This window comes from Equus asinus, chromosome 9 (assembly GCF_041296235.1).
Source record: "Equus asinus isolate D_3611 breed Donkey chromosome 9, EquAss-T2T_v2, whole genome shotgun sequence".
Taxonomy (NCBI): Eukaryota; Metazoa; Chordata; class Mammalia; order Perissodactyla; family Equidae; genus Equus; species Equus asinus.
This window is the reverse complement of record NC_091798.1, coordinates 73,423,972-73,437,554: the sequence shown is the minus strand read 5'-3', so window position 1 is coordinate 73,437,554 and position 13,583 is coordinate 73,423,972. Positions and strand designations below refer to the sequence as shown.

At 38.3% G+C, this 13,583-nt stretch overlaps 1 long non-coding RNA gene across 1 annotated transcript in view; it reads left to right on the top strand.

Annotated features, from left to right (window-relative positions):
* Positions 1-13,583, top strand: part of LOC123289807 (uncharacterized) — a 170,293-nt gene that overhangs the window by 50,626 nt on the left and 106,084 nt on the right. Inside the window, exon 2 of the long non-coding RNA XR_011505931.1 lies at positions 8,166-8,280. This is a non-coding gene — a long non-coding RNA (uncharacterized lncRNA). The remainder of the gene's footprint in view (positions 1-8,165; positions 8,281-13,583) is intronic.

Sequence of the window (13,583 nt, the reverse complement as noted above, 5' to 3'; positions counted from 1 at the left end):
TGAATCGAAGAACTTTGCAAAGATTAAATGAGAATAATACATACAAAGTACTTAGTGCTTGTGTCCTCAAAAACTGGGGAGACAGACAGACAGACATGGAGAAGTACAACTTACTGGAGCAGAAACCCATGAGAAGAAACCTCTGTGGGAATCTGTATGGGGTGAGAAAACCTAAGTGGTAAGTGACAAGTCTGAGAGTTGCCACCTCCAGGGGGTGCAGTCTTAAGGGAGTGCACCCACCCTTTTGTGAGATTTACCTCCAAGAAACTCTACCAGGTTTTCACAGTGAAGATTGGAGAAAAATCCCATTTCAAATCATTTTGAAAAACATCAGAGCATTCTATTCTTCTTAACAAGGCCTGCCCTGTGACCTCAATTCTCTGTCGGATCTGAGTTGTCGATTTTCAGTTTGTTCAGCTTCTTGCTTGTTCTGATGATAGAGTGATGACTTCCAAGCTCTGTACACGCTGGACTGGAAACCGTAAGCCCTATATAAGTGTTTTTATGGACATGTTTTTATTTCTTTTGGGTGAATACCTAGAAGTGGAATTGCTTGATGAAGACTTTTAGTGTTCCTTTTATTGGCAATGCAGAATTATGGCTATACTTAAGCAGTGTATTTCAAATTTTTCTTGAAATCCTCCAAGTAAATATGAATGTATAATCGAGCAATGGTTCTTTAAAAACCTCCGTTATCATAACATATCATTGTTTCGCTGTCAGCTTTGAGATGTGCTGCTAGAAATTTAATTTTGCAGAGAGAGGGTCTCACCAAAGAAACTCTATTGATGGTTTTTCTTTTTTGATGCTTCAAGAAGCCCCTTGTCTGTCTTTGGTTGATAGGCTGGTCGTTAGAGAGAGTTGGAAGGTATTGCTTTCCTACCTGTCCCTCTACGCCTGTCCTTACAACAAGGGCAGAGAAATCTTAGTGTTCTAAGTTCTGGGCATTGACTGTGGGGGTTTCGAGGGAGTTACCGGGAGCAGAGACTGGACCCATCTAGCATCTCAGCCCAGGACTGATGACCAGGTCAGGGTACCCAACCACATGGGTATGAGTGCAGCATCTTCCCTAAATACCACGTGAGGATGTTCCTGGGACCCTGATAAAGCTCTAGGGAATAACTGAGAACTGATGGGGCCGGGGCAGGGCCTCAGTCATTCAAGATTTAGGGATAGAATTGGAGCCTATCTTTGTATCCCAAGCTGGTGACAAAGGGCATTTATGCCTGTTACATAACTAGTAAAGATAAATTAAACAAATATAGCAAATTGTTTATATTAGAAAAGTTAACCTGGGGGCTGGCCCGGTGGCGTAGTGGTTAAGTTCACGTCCTCTGCTTCGGCAGCCCCGGGTTCATGAGATTGGATCCCAGGCATGGACATACACACTGCTTATCAAGCCATGCTGTGGTGGTGTCCCACATATACAATAGAGGAGGATTGGCACAGATGTTAGCTCAGCCACAATCTTTCTCAAGCAAAAGAGGAAGATTTGCAACAGATGTTAGCTCAGGGCCAATCTTCCTCATCAAAAAACAATTTAGAAAATTAAAAAATTTAAAAAACAAATAAAAAATAAAAAAAATTAAAAGCTAACCTTATATTAACATTATTCAAGTTATCCTTTTAATATCACTTTTATTTGTTTTTATTCTACTATTTTTATGAGAAGAGGAGGTGTAGATCTGAGTGTCTTTGGGGATAATTTTGAATATTCATGAATAAGAACTTTTGTGTTTTGCAGTTTTGTTTATAAAATAATCTAAAATTTTAATATAAGCAAAAATAAGTATATTCTGGATCATCTGATTGAACATTTATAACTGTGAATGACCCCATGATTTCTGTGGAAGGTGCATTTATTTTTATCACTTACATTTTACCCAGTAAAGGCCAAATGACATCATGATGTGCTGTATGGGTTAAATTTTCAGAGGAGTTTAAATTGAGAAAAATTACCTGAGAATTGAGCCTTCTTATGGCATAGAAGTATGTCTAAGTATGTCTATAGAAGAAGATAGTAGCATATTAACATCACAAAAAATCATATTGTAAAATGTCTAATTTATTTGCCTCTCACTTGGAGAATTATCTTAGTACTGAGAATAATAGTAAATATATAAAAGACTTTAATTAAGTATAAATTTTTACTTTTTAGTGTTGAATGTTGGCACTAAGTAATTGATTGATTCATCAAAAAATGATTGATAGTTTGAAAGAAATACATTATTAAAAAATAATGACAGAGCACAGAGGATTTTTAGGGCGCTGAAAATAATCTGTATGATATTATAATGATGGATGTATGTCATTATACATCTATCTAGAATGTGCAGCACCACAAGTGAAGCTTAAGGTAAACTATGGACTTTGGGTGATTATGATGTGTCAATGTAGGTTTCTCCTTGGCAACAAATGTACCATTCTGGTGAGTGATGTCTATAATGGGGGAGGCTATGCACGTGTTGGGGCAGGAGGTATATGAGAAATCTCTATACCTCCTTCTCAATCTTGTTGTAAACCTAAAACTGGCCTAAAAAAATAAAGTCTTTCAAAAGATTTAAAACATCTGCCTCCAAAATATGACAATAGTAGCTCAAATGAGGGATCACCATCCTTAAAATCAGAAGACACAAGTTGAGCATTACTTATCTATTGCTGCATAACAAATTACCACACACTTAGCAGCTTTAAACAGCCCATATTTATTATCTCACAGTTTCTGTGGGTCAGCAGTCCGAGGAGGTCTTTGTTGTGTCCTCTGCTTAGGATTTCACAAGGCTTTACGCAAAGCTTTCGCTTGTCTATCACTCATCTGGAGGCTTGACTGGGCAAGAGTTCAGTTCCAGGCTCACTCAGCTTGTTTATAGAGTTCATTTTCTTGCAGCTTCAGGAGTCATGGCAACTGGTTTCTTTAAAGCCAGCAGCAGAGAGGGAGTCTCTAGCAAGATGGAATCCTATGTGACATACTGTAGTTGTGAGAGTGACATCCCATCACCTTTGCCATATTCTGTTGGTTAGAAGGGAGTTACAGGTCCCGCACTCAATGGGAGGGTATTAGACAAGGGCGTGAATTCCAGGAGGCAGGTATCTGAGGCCACCTGCAAGTCTGTCCACCCTACTATAAATGAAGTGTAAAACTTGCAAATAATCTACGGTTAACCCCAACAGTTGTCGTTTATGTTCAGCAAAGCAATATCATCTATCATAAAACTAATAAAATGAATCATTAAAATAGTTTTAACGCTGGTAATACATGAGAAATTTTCTTCTTTAGAGAGAGATCTATATATGACTTAATCTAACCTGAAGAAAATAATGTTTTCTTCAGAGAAAAAGTTCTGTTATTGGGATGATTATATAGTTATTCTTTAAATTAGCACCTGTATAAAAGTATTAGTTTCCTAGGGCAGCTGTAACAAAGTATGACAAACTTGGTGACTTAAAACAATAGAAATTTATCCTCTCAAAGTTCTGCAGGCTGGAAATCTGAAATCAAGGTATCAGCAGGGCCGTGCTCGCTCTCAAGGCTCTAGGGTAGGATCCTTCCTTCATCGTCTCTTCTTAGATTTTAGTGGTTGCTGGAAATCAGTGGCATTCCTCGGCTTGTGGGTGCATTGCTCCAATCCCTGCCTCTGTTGTCACCTGGCAGTCTCCCTTGTGTCTTTGTGGGTCTTCCTTTTTTATTTTTAAGTTAATTTTTATTGAGTTTATGGTAGTTTACAATCTTGTGACATTTCAGTTGTACACTATTGTTTATTAGTCGTGTTGTAGGTGCACCCCTTCACCCTTTGTGCCCATCCTCACCCCTCTTTCCCCTGGTAACCACTAATCTGTTCTCTTTGTCCACATGTTTAAATTCCTCCATGATGTCCACATGTTTAAATATGAGCGGAGTCATACAGAGATTGTCCTTCTCTATCTGGCTTATTTCACTTAACGTAATTCCCTCAAGTTCCATCCATGTTGTTGTGAATGGGATCATTTTATCCTTTTTTATGGCTAAATAGTATTCCATTGTGTATATATATACACCATATCTTCTTCATCCAATCATCAGTTGATGGGCACTTAGTTTGCTTCCACGTCTGGGCTATTGTAACTAATGCTGCAATGAACATAGGGGTGCATGGGACTTTTGGAGTTGCTGACTTCAAGCTCTTTGGATAGACACCCAGTAGTGGGATGGCTGGGTCATATGGTATTTCTATTTTTAATTTTTTGAGGAATCTCCATACTGTTTTCCACAGTGACTGCACCAGTTTGCATTCCCACCAGCAGTGGGATCCTTTTTCTCCACAACCTCTCCAACATTTGTTACTTTATGTTTTGGTTATTTTTGCCATTCTAATGGGTGTAAGGTGATATCTTAGTGTAGTTTTGATTTGCATTTCCCTGATGATCAGTGATCATGAACATCTTTTCATGTGCTTATTGGCCATCCATTTATCTTCTTTGGAGAATTGTCTGTTCATGTCTTCTGTCCATTTTTTGATTGGGTTGTTTGATTTTTTGTTATTGAGTTGTGTGAGTTCTTTATATATTATGGATATTAACCCTTTGTCAGATATATGACTTGTAAATATTTTTTCCTAATTAGTGGGTTGTTTTTTCGTTTCAATCCTATTTTCCCTTGCCTTGAAGAAGCTCTTTAGTCTGATGAAGTCCCTTTTGTTTATTCTTTCTATTGTTTCCCTTGTCCAAGAAGACATGGTGTCTGAAAAGATCAGTTTAATACTGATGTCAAAGAGTGTACTGCCTACATTATCTTCTAGAAACCCTAGGGTTTCAGGTCTTGCCTTTAGGTCTTTGATCCATTTAGAGTTTACTTTTGTAAATGTGAAAAAGAATGGTCAATTTTCATTCTTTTACATGTGGCTTTTCAGTTTTCCCAGCATCATTTGTTGAAGAGACTTTCTTTTCTCCATTGTATGCCCTCAGCTCCTTTGTTGAAGATTAGCTGTCCATAGATGTGTGGTTTTATTTCTGGGCTTTCAGTTCTGTGCCATTGATCTGTGCACCTGTTTTTGTACCAGTACCATGCTGTTTTGATTATTGTAGCTTTGTAGTATGTTTTGAAGTCAGGGATTGTGATGCCTCCAGCTTTGTTCTTTTTTCTCAGGATTGCTTTAGCAATTCAGGGTCTTTTGTTGCCCCATATGAGTTTTAGGATTCTTTGTTCTAATTCTGTAAAGAATGTCATTGGGATTCTGATTGGGATTGCGTTGAATCTGTAGATTGCTTTAGGTAGAATGGACATTTTAACTATGTTTATTCTTCCAAGCCATGTACATGGAATGTCTTTCCATCTCTTTATGTCGTCATTCATTTCTTTCAGGAAAGCCTTGTAGTTTTCATTGTATAGGTCTTTCACTTCCTTAGTTAAATTCACCCCAAGGTATTTTATTCTTTTTGTTGCGATTGTGAATGATATTGTGTTCTTGAGTTCTTTTTCTGTTAGTTCGTGATTAGAGTATAGAAATGCTACTGATTTATGTAAGTTGATTTTATATCCTGCAACTTTGCTGTAGTTGTTGATTATTTCTAAAAGTTTTTCAATGGATTCTTTGGGGTTTTCTATATATAAGATCACGTCATCTGCGAACAGCGAGAGTTTCACTTCTTCCCTCCCTATTTGGATTCCTTTTATTCCTTTCTCTTGTCTAATTGCTCTGGCCAAAACCTCCAGTACTGTGTTGAATAAGAGTGGTGATAGAGGGCATCCTTGTCTTTTTCCTGTTTTCAGGGGGATGGTGCTCAGTTTTTGCCCATTGAATATGATGTTGGCTATGGGTTTGTCATATATGGCCTTTATTATGTTGAGGTAATTTCCTTCTATCCCCATTTTGCTCAGAGTTTTTATCATAAATTGCTGTTGGATCTTGTCAAATGCTTTCTCTACATCTATTGAGATGATCATGTGGTTTTTATTCCTCACTTTGTTGATGTGGTGTATCATGTTGATTGATTTGTGGATGTTGAACCATCCCTGTGTCCCTGGTATCAATCCCACTTGATCATGATGTATGATCCTTTTGATGTATTGCTGAATTCAGGTTGCCAAAGTTTTGTTGAGAATTTTTGCATCTATGTTCATCAGCAATATTGGCCTGTAGTTCTCCTTTTTTGTGCTGTCCTTGTCAGGCTTTGGTATCAGTGTGATGTTGGCCTCGTAGAATGTGTTAGGAAGTGTTCCATCCTCCCTAAGTTTTTGGAATAGCTTGGAAAGCATAAGTATTAAATCCTCTTTGAAAGTTTGGTAGAATTCCCCAGGAAAGCTGTCTGGTCCTGGGGTTTTATTCTTTGGGATGCTTTTGATTGCTGTTTCAATCTCCTTCCTTGTAATTGGTCTGTTCAGATTGTCTGCTTCTTCTTGACTTAGCTTTGGGAGATTGTAAGAGTCTAAGAATTTATCTATTTCCTCTAGGTTATCCATTTTGTTGGCATATAATTTTTCATAGTATTCTCTTATAATCCATTGTATTTCTGTGGAGTCTGTTGTTATTTCTCCTCTTTCATTTCTGATTTTGTCTATTTAAGCTTTCTCTCTTTTTTTTTTTTTGCCAGTTTTACTACTATATGCCTTGCAGTAAGTCTTTTTACATTGCCATATCTAGGAGACCTGAAAGCTTCCTCCACACACATTTCTCTCTCATTCCCTAGATTTGGGAAGTTCTCTGTTATTGTTTCTTTGAGCATGCTTTCTGCTCCATTCTCCTTTTCTTTGCCCTTGAGGATACCTATAATTCTTACATTGCATTTCCTCATTGAATTGGCTATTTCTCGGAGATTTTCTTCATTTCTTTTTAGTCTTAGTTCTCTCTCTTCCTCTGTCTGGAGCTATTCAACGTGTCTATCTTCGATTATGCTGATTTGCTCCTCTATGGCATCCACACGGGCATTCAGGAAATCTGTATTCTGTTTTATTTCTTCCATTGTATTTTTCATCTCTACTATTTCTAATTGATTCTTCTTTATAGTTTCAATCTCTTTTGTGAAGTAACTCCAGAATTCATTGAACTGTTTCTCTATATTTTCCTCTACCTCATTGAGTTTTTTGATGATAGCTATTCTGAATTCACAGGTGTTTAGTTTACTTATTTCTGAGTCCTCAGGACATAAGTATGCATGCTTGTTTTCCCTCTGGTCTGGAGATTTGGTGAACTGCTGGATGTTGGATGATGGACGGGTCTTCTCCATTGTGATATTATTCTGTTTTAGTTACAGCCTGTCATCACTAGATGGGGGACAAGAGCCATGTACTCTGAGCCCTCCACCTTCAGCCAAGATGACATAGCACAGCCTGGGTTGCTGGAGGGGTGGGGGGCACTTGCTCTTGCGTACAGACCCAGGTTTCCCAATCAGTTCTTGCTATCTGCTCTCCTGGGGTCTTGGCTTAATGAGGTCACCCCATGTGAAAGCTTTCACCTGGTTAGAGGGCTTCTGACTGGGCTGCAAGGGCCTTGGGGAGTCCTGGGTGATCCTACTGATATGCATCCCCTCCCCTACTCCTTCCCTCACAGAGCCTCCTGCTGCAGCCGTCCCAGTCTTTAGGGGAGGGAGTGAAGTTCTCTCTTACCCTGTTCCAGCTCCTCCGAGGTGGGGTCCAGGCTGTCCGCCCTCTGTCGTTTGGCTGCTGTGGGTCTCTGAGGATTCCTGTGCTATTAAGATAATTTTTGTTGGAATATGGTTGCTCCTTTTTGTTGTATGTTGGAGGGGAGAGAGTCCCTGGCAAGCTCACTCTGCCATAATGCTGATGTCACTCCTGGGTCTTCTTTTCTTATAAGGACACTGGTCATATTGGATTAAGGGACTGCTGTCTCCTCCAGTATGACATGAAGTTTAACTTAACTAATTATATCTGCAACAGTCTTGTTTCCAAATAAAGTCACATTACGAGGTGCTAAGAAGGACATGAATATTTGGAGGACACTATTCAACTCAGGCAACCCCTATAGTTTAGTAGTACCAGTACCACATGGTAGACCATTTCTGAAATAATTCTCAATGCTCCCACCTCCTGCTCTTCATCCCTTGTGTAATCCCCTCCTCTTTGTGTGAACTGGATCTAGTGGCTTTCTTCTAATAAACAGAATAGGCAAAAGAGATGGGATGTCACTGTGAGATTAGCTTGTAAATGTCTATGATTTCTGTCTTTCTTGCAGACTCTCTCTTTGGCTCTTCTCACTTGTTTGCTCTGATGAAGCAAGCTGGCATGTTGTGAACTATCTTATGGAGGTGCCAGCATGATAAAGAACTGAGGACGGCATCAGGCCAACAGTAAGTGAGAAACTGAGGCCCTTAATCCAACAGCTGGAGAGGAACTGAAATCTCTCAGCAGCCACTGAAGCTTAGAGACAGTTCCTCCACAAGTCCTGTTTTAAGATGACTGCAGACCCAGCTGACAGCTTGATTGCAGCCTTCCAAGATGATCCTCGTGAGAGATCCAGGGCTGGAGGATCCAGCTAAACTGTGCCTAGATTCCTGATTTGCAGATACAGTGAGTCAATAATGTTGTATGGTACTCAATTTTGGGGTAATTTGTTATACTTTAATAGATAACTAAGGTTCACCATTTCTTCTCATTTCTTCTCAACCATTTCATTCTCAACAAATATGAAACTTAAGGATATGTTTTACATCTTCTTTTATTTAAAAAAAGTCAAGCAAATACAGTCTAGTGTCGCTTAATACAGCATAGCACTAACAGTGTCACTGTAAGCTCTCTATGGATGATTTAATAATGTCAGATGAAATTCTTGCCTGTTATGAACTCTGAAGAAAATCCCAGAGATTTGATCATTAAGGTTTAATTAGAGTTGATGGAATTTATTATTATAATCATATCAACAACATAATTATGCTGTGTGTTTATTTTTAACTGAAGCACTAGTGTTTTTGTTCTGGACATTTGAAATAAATGGAAATTCATTTTGGTTTGGCAGTTTAGATTAGTTGGGTATGGTTTTATTATTGTCCTCTGATGGTTGGGTTTATAATTATAAAACAATTAGCCATTTGACATACCACTCTTCTGTTTCTGTTTATTCTGAAAGAACCAGAAAAATCTCATTTCTTTCTTTCTTTTTTTTTTTGGTGAGGAAGATTGGCCCTATTAAGTGTAATGCCCAAATAATAGTTATTACCTGTATTGCTTCTGTGACCAAAGACAGGACACCTCTACTTGTGTAAAAGGTGGTGGGTCCCAAGATAGTGTTGTTGGTACTGAGGTGAATGACTGGTGGGTGTGTGTGCTTCTGTCTGGTGTCCCCAGCCTCCAGCTGAACCTCTTCAGAGAATTCCTGGGCTACCAATCCACTGAGGAAAAGAGTGTTTTTTCCCTATGTTACTCTCACCTAAGGCAGAGGTTTTAGATCCATGTTAAATTTAACTGAAATCTCAGCTCACGGTCTAATCAGAACTAAATATATGAATTATGTAGCCATATATTCCATAGGGTAAGTCAGCTGGATCTCCAAACAACAGGTATTTCAAGCAAATCACTTGCATATGTTATTGTGGTGGCTGGCCTGTAAGGTGGCCCCCATGATACTTACCTCCTAGAATCCATGGTCTAGGCTGCTCCAAAATTCCTGACCCACAGAAACTGAGAAAGGGTTTTTCTGGTTTTGAGACTCTAAGTTTTGGGATGATTTGTTGTAAAACATTAAGTGCTTACCACGGTTATTTGTTCCTTCTCAATATGAAGATGCAGATATCTGCTATGAAAAGGTGCCCTTTGGTGTACCTAGTTTATAGTAGGTACTCAAAAATATTAATTGAATAAACTAATGAATACATAAATGGGAACAGTTAGAAATATAGCACTGGAATTCAGCTAAGATTTCATAAATGAATTAGCATTCTGATGACCAGAGAAATATTTTTATATGGTTAAAACATTTAGCCTTATGGCGTCGGTGGAGATGCATAGAATATGTTGAACAGTAAGACATGACTGTAATCTCCCACCATGTAGCAGAGGTGTTCATTTACACAGCAATATGATGACAAGAAAATAAGAAATAAGGGCATTTAATCTGTGCAGAAATAGTGTGATGGTTATTTTTACATGTCAACTTGGCTAGGATATAGTATATGGTTATTTAATCAAATTCTAATCTGGGTGTTGCTGTGAAGGTATTTTATAAATGTGGTTGACACATACAATCACTTGACTTTAAGTAATCTGGGTGGGCCTCATCCAATTAATTAAAGGTCTTATGAGCAAAAACTGAGGTTTTCTGAAGAAGAATTTCTGTCTCAGGACTATAGTGTCAGTTTCTGCTTGAGTTTTCAGCCTACTGGCCTGTGGATTTCAGATTTACTGGCCCCTAAAATGGTGTGAGCCAATTCCTTAAAATAAATCTCAGTCTCTCTCTCTGCCCCTCACACACATCTTATTATTCCTTTTTCTCTGGAGAATCCAGACTGATACCGATTGCTACTGCTCAGGGAGAATGGATGTGTGTGTGTGCTCCCTTAGGTCTTACAAAGTCACCTTAGTTTGATGCCAAGTGATCAGAATGGAGAATGGGCTGTGAGCAGCAGTGAGCTGTGTCATATTTAGTTCAAACCACTGAGGAGCCAGGATGCCTTCACCTTCTCTCCCTTCCCAGACTGGGAGGACCTTGGAAACTATATGCTCAAATAGTATACCTAAGCCATAAAAGAAGGCAGCCCAACTAGTATTGGACTGTGATGTGAATAAAATGATATCTTTGTTGTGTTAAGCAACTGAGATTTCAAATTTTATTTATTTCACCAGAGTTTATCCCATCTCGAATAATACACCATCTAAATGGAAAAAAATCGGGTCATGGGCATGTTAATTAGAGGTCTTTGGTTGTAAGGGAATGAAAATCCATCTCAATCTATTTTTTAAAAAGAAAGGGAATTGAATGGCTTGTATAATTGAACAGTCCAAGAATAGACTTTCAAATTTAGTCACAACCAAATCCAGAGAATGAAAAACTGTCATCGGGATTTGGGTCTCACTCTTAGCTTAATTTACACTTTTATTCTTTTTTGTACCAGCAAAGTCTAGGGATGATTCTGATTCACCTGGCTGGGTTATGTCCCTGACGCTGAACCATTCATGTGGCTGGGTCACAGACTAAATCATTGGCCTGCTTTCTTTATATGCCTGTTCTTAGAGATGGGGTAATTGGGGGACTGGTAAAATCGGCCCACTCATATCACAAGGACTGAAAATGGGTTAGGGGAGGTTCTCCAGAGGAAAATTGGGCTGCTGTGACCAGAAGTGGAAATGAAGTCAGGCAGGCAATAACAGTAGATTTCTACTGCAGGGGAGTAGTTTATGTGCCTTTTATATAGGGAAAAAGGAAACTGGATTGCTTATATAGAAACACAAATGTGTTTGCCGAACATGCTTTTTAAAACTTTAGTGTTGTGATGAACGAGCAGGAAGCTGGATATTCGACTGACAATTGGGAGAGCAGCTGTTACAATGTGATAATTCATTTTAATCAAAGATTAAAAAAAAAGAGAGAATTTGCCACATCAAGACCATGCATGTCAATAATACATCTATCAATGTACCGGAGATGTCACATCTGATTGAAAGCAATTGAAGTTATATTATATCTCTCAAGAAATAAAAGCCGAGGGCAGGTTATTCCATATTGAAATCACACCCACAATTATTCATTATTTGGATAATAATGACACATTTAGAACTTGTTCAGAGGGCAATTAACAAGCTGACTGTTCAGCCACATCCTAATCTGTTTTATGTAATGTGAATAAAACTAGTCAAACAGAAAAATTGGTTAAGTGGAAAGCTCCTTGTGTCTCAGTTCTATTATGGTATTTATGTGAGTAAGTTGCTAAGAGGTTATAAAGCATCTATATAGGTGTGTGTGTATATATATGCATATATCTATCCATTATTGATCTAGTTTTATGATATATATACTTCCATAATTAATAAAAATAAATAAAAATAAATATGAGCACAATTATAAATCTTTTGTATATGTAATAGCACACTGAATATTTGCTAAAGATTTTAAAATTTTTAAAGAAATGATTCATTTAAGAGATTTAGAGAATAGTTTAATCAGCAGCTTGGATTGGCTGAATGCCATAAAGAAGAAAAAATATTAAAATAACCTTTTTCCCCCTTCTTTTCCTTTTTTTAAAAGCAAAAATACTGACTACAACTATAGAAAGCAAGCGTCTATACTAAAAGACTAGAGGAATGGTGAAATTAGCTACATGTTAATTTCCTGCCAATTTCAGAGTTATGTTCCTAGATTTTAATGGCATGACAAAACTGGAGTTGCTAAGATCAAGGTCTCATAGAAATTTGGAAATCAAAAGAAATTCGGTAAATATTGCAATATATAACAAAATGTATATATAAAAATATAAAAATTACAAATAAAAGTATGAAAAGCACCTGCTTTCAAAACAAACCAAGTCAAGCTGTGAAAAACCTGCACCAGTAGATAATTCTTTTCCTGAATCATTTGCTTCAAGCAGCTTGCTGTGATGTTTTGATCTGTTGTGGCAGATTCTTTCCTAAGTTTTTGAATCAAGCTCACTGCACCTCTGCTCAAAGTATGTTGGTCTTGTACCTACCATGTCCTGGGCACATTACATGCATTTCCCAAAGAACTGAGAAGAATTCAGACCTGCCTGACTCCAAATGCCATCTTCAGTTTCTCAATCTGCTGCGATGCCTCACCTGTCACACATGTTATGGGGTGTCATGATTGTGCCACCCTGCTCTTGATGATACTCTGTTCACTCCTCCCTAACATGCATAGAGGCCCCATGGATCATGTTCAGCCACCTGATCTCCAGTCCCCTACATAGTTCCAAAAACTACAGCATGAATCATGCTTCTTAATACTGAATTACCTTGGCTCCTTTAGTCTCACAGGAATCAGAAAACCTATGTTAGTATTTCAGCTCTCTCATACTCGCTACGTGATCTTGGATAAACGGCTGAAATTATTAGTGCCTCAATCCTTCTTCTTTAGTCCTCTCATTTTCCCATAAGATCCTCTGACCCCTTCTCCAGCTTTGCAGAATTTCTAGTGATGCCAATGAACTCGAATTTATTTTGAATTATCTTGTATTATTCTGTTGTTTGTAATTCTCGTGTGTTAGATATGATTTTGCTCTGCAGTTCTCGGGGAACAATATACAACATTTCTTTTTACAACTTGAATGTGGATTTTAGCCCCCTACTTTTAGCCTATTCTTTTTTTTTGGTAAGGGGGTGGTAGACTACTACTTCTCTTTAGGGTTGTGCAAACATTCAAGTGTGTGAAAAATGGGAGAACATTCTGGGCCTTAGTCCATTGTGTTGGTTGTCATTTAATAGTCCTCCCATCAAGTGATGCTGCTGGGAAGAGCTGCTTCTCTACCATTATCCAGGCACTGCTGCTCCAGAAGGACTCAGATGCCTTCGCACAGCTTTTCTGTACTGACCTCAGGTTTTGTCACAGAGACCCTCTTCTCTCTGAAGAAGAATCTCAACACTTTGAGGCCAGGATTCCACAGATGTCCAAAAGCCTTCTGTCCTCCCTAGTATCTGGCATTAGGAGCAA